Here is a 9,591-nt window from a genome sequence, read left to right on the forward strand (position 1 = left end):
CGGGCACTGGCCAGGATCAGGGACTTGCTTTCTGCCTTACTTTTTCATTCTCATGTGTTTTCCAGTTGCTACCTGGTACAGAAATGCTTCCTGGAAGGCGATACAACTCTGTAAGTACTCGGGCGAGCCCTGGGGATTGTTACTGGTGATTCTGCTCAATTCATACAGACCACATCACATGTGAGCCAAAGGTTAGCTGTAGCCTTTTCCGAAACACTATATTTTGTAAATATTTGCTCCCTTTCATTTGTAGTGGCAAGCCAAATTTGCACTTCTTCCCCAGGTAAAACCAGGGCTGAAAATGGGGACTTTGGAAAAGCAAGGGGCCAGGTCACAGCCATGTGCGGCAGGATGGACACATTTACAGCATGGGAAGGGAGTGCCAGAGAAATCAACATCTTAAGAACACAGGCTCTGGAATCCCCACCATCAATTTCATCTCATAACTTGGTATTTTGTTTCAGTTTGTAGTCTCAATAGCCCCCAAATTGAGAATTTACTATGGCCTGTAATTGAGTTCTGCTCTTCAGGAAAACAAGGCACAGGCCACATTCTGGTCAGGAAGTCCACTAACTTCATAGCATTTCCCCCACACCGAATTCAAAATTGATGATAGCTGTTGCAGACAACTGCAGGGCCGGGAGTTGATGGCCCAGGATCTACTCAGGACATTTCCATTCCTCAGCCTTGCAAGGGAGTGGGCATGTAAGGTTGTGATGATACTCAATGGAGCTCAGCACATTTTTTTTTTCTTGTTTGTTTTTTAAGATGGAGTGTCACTCTGTCGCCCAGGCTGTAGCACAGTGGCACGATCTCGGTTCATTGCAACCTCCACCTCCCAGGTTTAAGCAATTCTACTGTTTCAGCCTCTTGAGTAGCTGGGATTACAGGTGTGCACCACCATGTTCAGCTAATTTTTGTATTTTTAGTAAAGACAGGTTTCACCATGTTGTTCAGGCTGGTCGCAAACTCCTGACCTCATGAGCCACCCGTCTCGGCTTCCCAAAGTGCTGGGATTACAGGCATGAGCCACCACGCCTGGCCACTCAGCACATCTTTTTGGCCTTTGACTAACTCATAAAAAGACACCAAGAAGACATCCACGTTGGCCCTGCTTTACAACAAAGCCTGAAGTAGGAAAATTAGAATTATAAATAAATTACTATTAATTTGTTATTTCAGAATACGCCCATTTTCATTTTACAAAAGAGGTTGTCTGTTGAGATGACTTGAAATAACCAGCTCTTCCAGTGCAATCAGGTTCAATTTATGAAAATTTAGTTTACAAGCATCTCTTCTGGCACAGAGCTATTACGCAAAGCAAGGTGCACCTGTAGCTTTAAGAGAATTCTGGTAAGTTCTTTGCTCATTCACTGGAAAGAGTACCAGGGACCACGCTTTGCTTTCCTGCCCCTTGTTCCAGCCTTGTTTTTGAGCGCGCTGGTCCCTGGCCCAGGTGTTCTTTGTTCTTGTCAGGTGTTAACTATTATCAGATCTCATTCTGTGGCAAATGGCAGGAAACCCAAAGCAAACTGAATTAAGTTAAAGGGAGTTTACTTACAAAACAGAAAGGCGCCAGGGTGGAGCTGGCTTCAGATGTGGCTGGATTCAGGGCTCATACAAGACAAGCAGCACGATTTCTCCATCTCCATCCTGCAGACTGTGTTGGCACACTTTTCTGGCTCCTCTTGGTGGCCCCTGCAAGCTCTGGGCTCTGTTCTTTTGGTGCTGGGATGGAAGCGACCGCTTTCCAGCAGTTTAACCTCGCCACTAGCCCCTAGAGGAAAAGAAAGAGAAAAAGGCCAAGATTCACTCTGATTGCGCCGGCTTAGGCCACGTGCCTATTCCTGAACCAATCACAGTGTCCAGAGAGATGTGATGCACTGATTGGCTGGGATCTGGGGCGGGAGCAAAGATGGGGCGGGAAGCAAAGGGAGGCTGTTGCTGGAGGACTGGACCTGTTCTGTCGTGTCACTATGCTGATTTTTCTCTCTGTTTGAAAATCCGGAAGAGGTATACAACCTTTTCTTGAGCTTGCGGGGCAGCAGCACTCCTCCCAGTAAAGGACGGCCGCCTACTCCCCTGAGATAGAAAAGCAGGGGAGTAGGCGGGACCCTGCACACACGCAGACCAACTCCCCACCTAACACATGGGCCCTTTGCGGACGCAATGTCTTTCTTCTGCTTGAAGAACGGAGTCATCACATGGGAAGTAGGGGTATCATTTTGCTAAAACCACTGACTGGGAATGACCAAAGGGGTATTACAGCTGGTAGGAGGTTATGTGTTTATAGTAGGAAAAACTGAGGTTCCAGAGGAGAGGGAACTTGGCCTCTTGATTCACCCTTGAATCCATAAGGGTGGATTCCTGGTCCACCCTTTCACCCGGGAGGCAATGCAGCCCTCTAGGGTACTCTGGATTCACAAGTATCCTGGGCCACCCTTTTACCTCAGAGCCTATGAAGCCCTCTCGAGTAATTTCCCTGGTGCTTTTAAATCTATCTATACAGCAAGTGCTCTCTTAATATTGTTGACGGATTCTTGGAAATTAACTTTAAACAAATGATGTGTAATGAAATCAGTTTTACCGTAGGTTGATAGACACAAGCAGCAGTTAACATCCTATAGCTCGCCTCTGGACATAAAACGCCACACTTCTACGTGTCTAGACACTGAAATAAGTTATGAGCTATACATACATTTAAGAGCCACTAATGAAACAAGATCATTATTTACCCCAATTTTTGATCAATCAGTGAGGGTGGTCATAGTAGTAATGGGTTAAATCAAAGCATACATGTTTGCAAAGTGAAAACTGTAAGGAGTACCTCTAATCATGTCTAACAAAGTCGAAAAATAAAAGATCACAAATATGGCAGACTCAAAATATATGCACTCGAAAGTACACAAATATAAGCACTTTTGTGCTGTACTGTTTCTTAGTGTACTTTGATATGATTGGCATATATTTTATGAATTTTATTTGACAATAATATTAATTCATTCTTTCATTTTCCAGCCTGATGATTCCAGTTCACCATCTTAAGGGGCTCCAGCCCTGGCCAGGTGAGGCAGGGGCAGTGAGAAATACTCCAGAGTTTGAAAAGGAAGAGTAGCGAGAGGCCAGAGCCAAGAGAGGAAGATTGGGACGCCGAGAAATCCTGGACACGGAAAAAAGCATAGGAGAGCCACAAATTATAAAAGCGGTCACAAAACACCCCTGGTGGGGTGGGTCTGGCGGGTGGGGAGCCAATGAGGAACTTTTCTGCGTTAGTGGGACGCAGGTGAGCGTCAAGTTTCGGTCTCCAGAGGACAACAGGCCTCTGTCCATTGTCTGGCACCCCTCCACCTCCCATCCCGACTCCCACTCCCAACAAGCGCCGCGCAGAGAGGTCTCCCCCCACCCCCACTCAGTTTGCGCAGGTCCTGGAGGTATGAAGAGCGCGTTGGCGCCGACAGGGGGAGCCGGAGAGCCCAATGCCCGGCCGTCTGCGGGGCTCAAGCAGGGCTGTGCCTCCCGTGGGCGCGCGGTCTCTGCCCGGTGCGTCCCCGCCCGCCCGGCCACGCAAAGCCGCGGCAGCCCCCGCGCGGCAGTGAACCCCAGCCAAGACATCCCGGGCCGCCGGGAGCGCGGCCCTCCCGAGACGCACGGGCTCCGAGGCCGCAGAAGCCTTGGGCCTCCAGGCCTGGAACTGGCTCCCCGGGCCTGGAAGCCACCGGCCCGGCCCGGCCCAGACCGGCCAGGGAGAGCCCGGGAGCCCAGGACTACGCCAGTACGTGCGCCCGGCCTTGTGCCTCCCAAGGCCCAGGAGAGGCCAGCGGCTCGATGGTTAAAAGGCGACCCCCATTCTGTAGGGGAGAAAGTGCCTTTTCTCCAAGTCCATATGGCCACTTCCTTTCGACCTGCTCAGCCCTGCTCGCCTCTTTGTCTGCGCTGTCACCTATGAAGAATCACTTGACTTACAATAACAGGTTCAAAAGACGACAGAGTATAATCAGTTGATCCACGAAGAATTGGAATAAAGAACACCCCACCGCTTCGGCTATCATTCCCATAGAGATAGTGATATCATTCTTGTGATTGCGATGCTAATTTCTATAGAAGGGGGAAAAAAAAAACCCTTGTATTTTGGTATTTGTTCAAAGAGAATTTCAGACACATCAGATTGGAAAATGTAGGCTGAATTCCTAAACTTTTTGGGTAGGCAGAGGATTTTTTAAAAACACCACTGCAGAGATTTGAGCGGACTTAATCTCCTGGAACTAGCTAGTTGGGGAAAACTGATTCTTTCCTCACTCCTCCAGTGCACTCCTGGAAAGAGAGAGACAGAAGGGAAGAAAAGAGAGGCAGAGAGTGGAAGAGAGAGAAAGAGGCAGCAAGGAGTGCTGGGTTCTCAAGGCAGGGTCCGAGGATGCTAGCAGCGGCAGGGCCAGGTGCCCACCGATGGCGCGCCTGGGGAGCGGACCACCAGCGGCGAGGGCCCAGGCCCAGCGCCCGAGGCAGCTGCGTCGCGTCCGTCCCCAACGCCCGCACGCTAATCCAGCGCTCCTCCCCGCGCAAACTTTTCTGCTTTTCTGTACCTCCCCCAACTCTTGGGCTGATTGCTTGTCACCGAAAGACTCCTTCAGCTGGAGAGGGGTCGTGATGGGGTGGCTGTGGCATGCCTTTTTGCATCTTGCTTTTGATGTCTTGTGGTGCCCTGGTTTAAAACTCGCCAGTCATCTTGGGGGAGCTCAGTTCGGGCAGGCTGGAGTAGGTCTTACCTGAATCAATGTTTTAAGTGCCCCTGTGGCTTGGCGTTTTGAATAATCAATGTCTCCATCACTTCTTAATCAGGCGCAACACAGGTTCTCTCTCTCTCTCTCTCCCTCCCTGTGTCCTTTTTTTTTTTTTTTGTCAACTCTTTTGGATCCTGTCTCTTTGCTATTAACATGCCAGTGTCACATGCAAGGCTTTTCTTTAAAACAAGCCCCTCATTGGTGTATCTGGATACTTCTTTTATTATTATTATTACTGAATCTTTTTTTCCCATAATGACACCAGGATCATTATATAATCCCATAACAAAGAGGCTTTTTGAGGCACAAGCTTTTGTCAACTCTAGGACAGAGAATCCATAATTGCATTATCCAGCTTTTTCCCCCTGCTTCCCCCCTCCTGGCTTCCCAGAAACCCAAACTCACGGCCCACTCACAACCCCCACCTGGTTACCTCTGCTTGTACCATTTACCAAAACGTTTGCCCGGAGGAACCGCCTTGCAAAGTTGCCTTAAAAAGTTATTTTGTTTGATAATTAAGTCCTGGAGCCCATCGAGTGATGATTACTCTAGACCCATAAGGCAGAGAACCTGCGTGACGTTTTTTCTCGAAGTTTAATTACCGTATGCTAATTTCCTTGCTTACTACGTGATTAATTAAAATCATATTTTCATAATCATTTGGCACTAGTATTGTTTTAGAATTATCATGATCTCCTAAATAGTGTCTGTAAATAAAGTCGCCTCTAATGGCAGGCGCGGGAGGCGAGGCTGAGGACCTCTCGGCGTTTGCATCGCAGAGATTGGCAACATAACTGCCTTATTTACATTAAATACGCCACAAGGTTACAGCGCGGATCAACGTCATTTGATCGCTGATGACTCCCTTAAACGCCCGGGCTGTGACTGATTCTTCTCGTCCCGCTGTCCACCGAGATTCACCCGGGAGTTTTTTTTTTTTTTTTTTTTTTTTCTTCCCCTCCCAGAAAAGAAACAGACTTTAAATAGTTTCGGGAGCAGGTAAGAATTACGCTTTCTTCCTCGCCCCTTCTCCGTCTCTCTCTCTCCTCTCCCTCGGTGGCAGTCTCTCTCTCCCTCTCGGCTGGATAAAAAATTCTTTAGTCAAAGGCAGGAATGCAAAGTAGTGACAAGGAAGGGGCTGATATATGTCTCAGTAACGAGTCTGACAATCAGAATGTAGCTCTTGGAGAATAGATAGATTTTAATAAGTGTGTTTACATGAGCTCAAGGTCAGAACCAAGCTGCGCTGTGTTAAATGGTTTCTTAGTTGCTAGACAGAGAGAAAAAATGGACGATCACACACCATTCTTTGTAGATTATTATATCAAGGGTTCAGTCTCTGGCTCATCAAAGCTAAATGCCGCAAGACCTATCTAGTTGCTGTGAATTATGCCAGGGCGACAATGGAGAGCGTTTTTAATGGTACAATGCATTTCACCTACCAGATAGGGGGAGGCCGAGCCGGGGATGGGGATGTCTGCTGGGGCTGGGTGATGAGTATCAATGAACGGGGCGATTCTGAAAAGAGGCTGATGAAAATCGAGCCCGCCCTGCCCCGGCTGGGCTGGGAACAGTTCGCAGGGCTCTGCCGAGTGGGCGAGCTAGGCGCGCGAGCAGGGCGCCCGTCCCCCCTCAGCCCCGGAAAATGATCAAGTCAATCGTGTGGGCATGTTTCATTATTCATTGAACACAATCTTTTACAACGCGCCGTTTACGTGCCCGAGTTTGCTCCCGACGCCCGCGTTTCAATGTTTAAGGTAAGGAAAACAAAGGTAGGGGGGGAATCGCGGGGCGCGGCGCGGTGCTGGGGGCGCGGCGCGGGGGGGCGGCGGCGGGTGGGGGGGCAGCTCCGGCGTCCGGGAGGTGGCAAAGTGAGTTTGGACTCTTGGCGCGACCCCCCAGTCCCCTCCCCCTCCCATCTCGGCAAGGCCTGCCGCCCGGTTCCTTCTCGCCCCATCGCGATTAAAAAATACGGTCTAATTAAATATCCGTGGCTGTGACGTTGGCGAGAGAAGCTGTCAGCGGCGGGGGGGAGGGGGGGAAAGAGGAGGAAAACCGAGCCAGCGGTGGCGGCCGGGCATCGTAAGGCGCTTGAGAACTTCGGCGGCGAGCGGGACCCGCGGCTGGGCCGCCGCTTCCCCGCCCGCGGTCCCGGGACCGTTACTTTGAAAAGGAGGCCTGGGGCCTGGCGCCCGGCACGCGATTAGGACCCTGCACACAGCTCCGGGGCCCCGGCCGGCGCCCCCAATCCGCGCGCGGCCCGCAAGCTGCTCTCCGGCCCCCGGAAACTTTCAAGAGGGCCTGGGGGGTAGGGGGAGTAGGAAGGGGAGGAGGAGGAGGCTGGGGCCGCGGAAACTTCTGCTCAAGTGACTTTCCCCATTTTCTCCTCTGCCTGGGACTGGGGCTCACCCTGCGCTCATTCTCCCGTCCCCGCTCGCTGCGGGGGTCCGGCCCTCCGCCTGTGGAGAGAGGGTAATTTGCAAGCTTTTTTTTTTTTTTTTTTTTTTAATCAAAGTTAGCTGATGCTTACAATGTGTCAAACTTGCGGGCGCCTAGAGCCGCTGTGACCTGCCATTTTGTGATTGCATCGGCCTCCTGTGCCCCGGGAGCCTGGCGAGGCCGAGGCCGGTGAGTCGGTTTCAGGGCTGAGGTGCCAGGGTCCAAACCCACGACCTCAGGAAAGGCCGTGGCGCTTGCAAGCTCAGGCGCCGTCCGCAGCACCTGCCCCAGCCAGGGCCCAGCTAGGGGCCAAAGGGGAAAATAAATAAATAAATAAGTAACAGGTTATGAAGGGAACCGAGCCGGCCAGTCCCAGGCTGGAGAATGAGGCCAATCAGAGCGAGGAAGTGCGGGCGTGGGGGGCTCTGGAAGGCAGAGGAGAGGAAGGGCTTGGGGGGCGTCTGGGAAGAGTGCAATCTGGGGGGACGCCTTCCGCCCCCCCCCCAGCGCAGATGGATGACTGGGGTAGGAATGATCTTTGCTGATAAACCTTTCTGTTTGCTTCAAGACATTATTTTTCGAAGATGAATTGAGGAAAACAGTCGTAGGCGGGACTCTGGATGTATTTTAGGCAAAAAAGGGGGGGGGGGACTTTCCTTTGATGAGTAGGAAAGTGTCCAGATCTCGACGCGCCCATCTGTTGCAGTTTTGCAAATAATTTAAAATATAGATATCTCCATATAGACGGATGTATGCGAAGTGAAGGAAGGTGGAAACGCAGGGAAGTTAGGGAAAAAGAAAGAAAACGGGCTGGGGCAGAAAGAGACCTGTGTTGGTCACCCTTCACTGTGCGGAGGAAACTCCGGCAGGGCTTTCTTTGGGGACAGGTGGAAAGTTAATCCCCCCCCCCTTCCTTTTCACTTCTGTATTGTGAGTGGTTCCTACTGTCTGCCTGTTGGAGAACAGATCCACCGTCCCCGAGTTAGGTGGCGGATTGGAATATTGGGGGGCGGGAGCTTTGGGGTCTAGGGGGCAGTGACCAGGGGCTGAGGGCCGAGAAAGAGCGGGGCGGGGTCCCAACCCTGCGCACGGGTGGCAGCGGCGGCCGGGTTTTGTTTGCCGGATATTGTTATGTCTAACGGGTGCCTCGCCGGAGACGTGATTTGTCAGCTGTCTTCGTTTTCACTTTAGCAGAAAATACGGCAGCTGTGCGGTGTCCTGGCCTGCCGGGCTCGGGCACCGGGTGCGTCCTGGGGCACGGGGTGTGTGCGCGGGTGGGAGCCGGCGGCCGGCGGGGCCTGGGCGAGCGGGCGGGGCGGGGTGAGCGAGCGCGCGGTGCCGGCCTCCGGTTCCTCCTGCGCCTTCTCCAGGCAGCCGATGCCGCCGCCGCCGCCGTGCAATTTAGCAGAAATCCGACAGGGGCCGCGTTTGCTGAGCGCATCAGGCCGCCCGGCTTCAGGAGCGGGCCGCCGGGCCCGGCTGGCCGGTGTAGGGCGGGGAGGGGGCCGGCGGGGGAACCGGCGGGGAAGGGCGCGGGAAGCAGGCCTGGCCCGAGTGCGCGCAGTCCCCCAACCCTGGTGTCCCCGGCGAGTTGAGCAGCCCCCACGCGCCCTGACCTTGGCGCCCCAGGCTCCAGCCAGGGCTTAGGTGAACTTGGGGTGTGCGTGTGTGTGTGTGTGCGCGTGCGTCCGTGTGTGTGTGTGTGTGTGTGGAGGGGGTGGTGATACTGGGAACGCGCTGTTTTCTTTCCCAGTTTGATATTAGCAACTGGATTTTTACTTTAAGACCGGCTTTGCTCACTGCTGGGGTTGGGAAGGGGGGCGATCTTTTCCCATCACTCACATCTTTGTTCATTGTTCACTGAGTGGAAGGCAGGCGACTTAAAGAGACGAAAGAGAGGAAAAAGAGGGGAGAGACGGAGAGAGGAAAAAGAGGGGGACGGCCAGAAGAGGGAAGGAGAGGCGTGGGGACAGGGCCCCCACCCCCGCCGGGGTCGGGTTTGATCGTGAAATAGTAAACCCACGCACGGAGGGTCGTCGGGGAAGTGGACATTACCGCTTTAATTAACTTCGAGGTGCTCCGGCGGCGGGACCTGGCGTAGCCGTGACGCGCCCCCATAAATCTGCCCGGCCGGTGGCTGCCCTGAGAACTCGTACAGTAGCGGCGTCAGATCCAACGCGCGCCTCCCAGTCCGGAGTCCATTTGCATAATTGGATTTTTTTTTTTTTTTAACCACCTTCTTTCTCCCTGAAACTTGTTTGAAAACCCAAGTGAAAATCACGACGGTCTGCACACTCAAAAGCAAGTGCCAAGTAAGTGCCCTGCGGTGGCCTCGGCGCGCCCCGGGGTGAGCGCGCAAAGCCGGGAGCGAGGT

General features: G+C 52.7%; 1 protein-coding gene and 1 long non-coding RNA gene across 29 annotated transcripts in view; one reads left to right on the forward strand and one right to left on the reverse strand.

The window, feature by feature from the left end:
• Positions 1–9,373, reverse strand: part of LOC108589580 (uncharacterized) — a 33,268-nt gene extending 23,895 nt beyond the window's left edge. For both annotated transcript variants that reach the window (XR_001908817.4, XR_008478633.2), the window contains exons 1-2: positions 9,273–9,373; positions 1,562–1,777 (exon numbers count right to left, since the gene is read on the reverse strand). This is a non-coding gene — a long non-coding RNA (uncharacterized LOC108589580). The remainder of the gene's footprint in view (positions 1–1,561; positions 1,778–9,272) is intronic.
• Positions 5,206–9,591, forward strand: part of ZNF536 (zinc finger protein 536) — a 492,436-nt gene continuing 488,050 nt past the window's right edge. For 9 of the 27 annotated variants that reach the window (XM_035285041.3, XM_078359572.1, XM_008987669.5 and 6 more), the window contains exon 1: positions 6,351–6,535. The gene's annotated coding sequence lies outside the window, so the exon portion shown is untranslated. Of the gene's footprint in view, positions 5,778–6,350; positions 6,536–6,824; positions 7,251–8,724; positions 9,530–9,591 lie in introns of those variants that run through there. The other 18 variants (XM_054249961.2, XM_078359566.1, XM_054249967.2 and 15 more) reach the window with 5 other exon arrangements.

This window comes from Callithrix jacchus, chromosome 22 (genome assembly GCF_049354715.1).
Source record: "Callithrix jacchus isolate 240 chromosome 22, calJac240_pri, whole genome shotgun sequence".
In the NCBI taxonomy this organism is placed as follows: domain Eukaryota; kingdom Metazoa; phylum Chordata; class Mammalia; order Primates; family Cebidae; genus Callithrix; species Callithrix jacchus.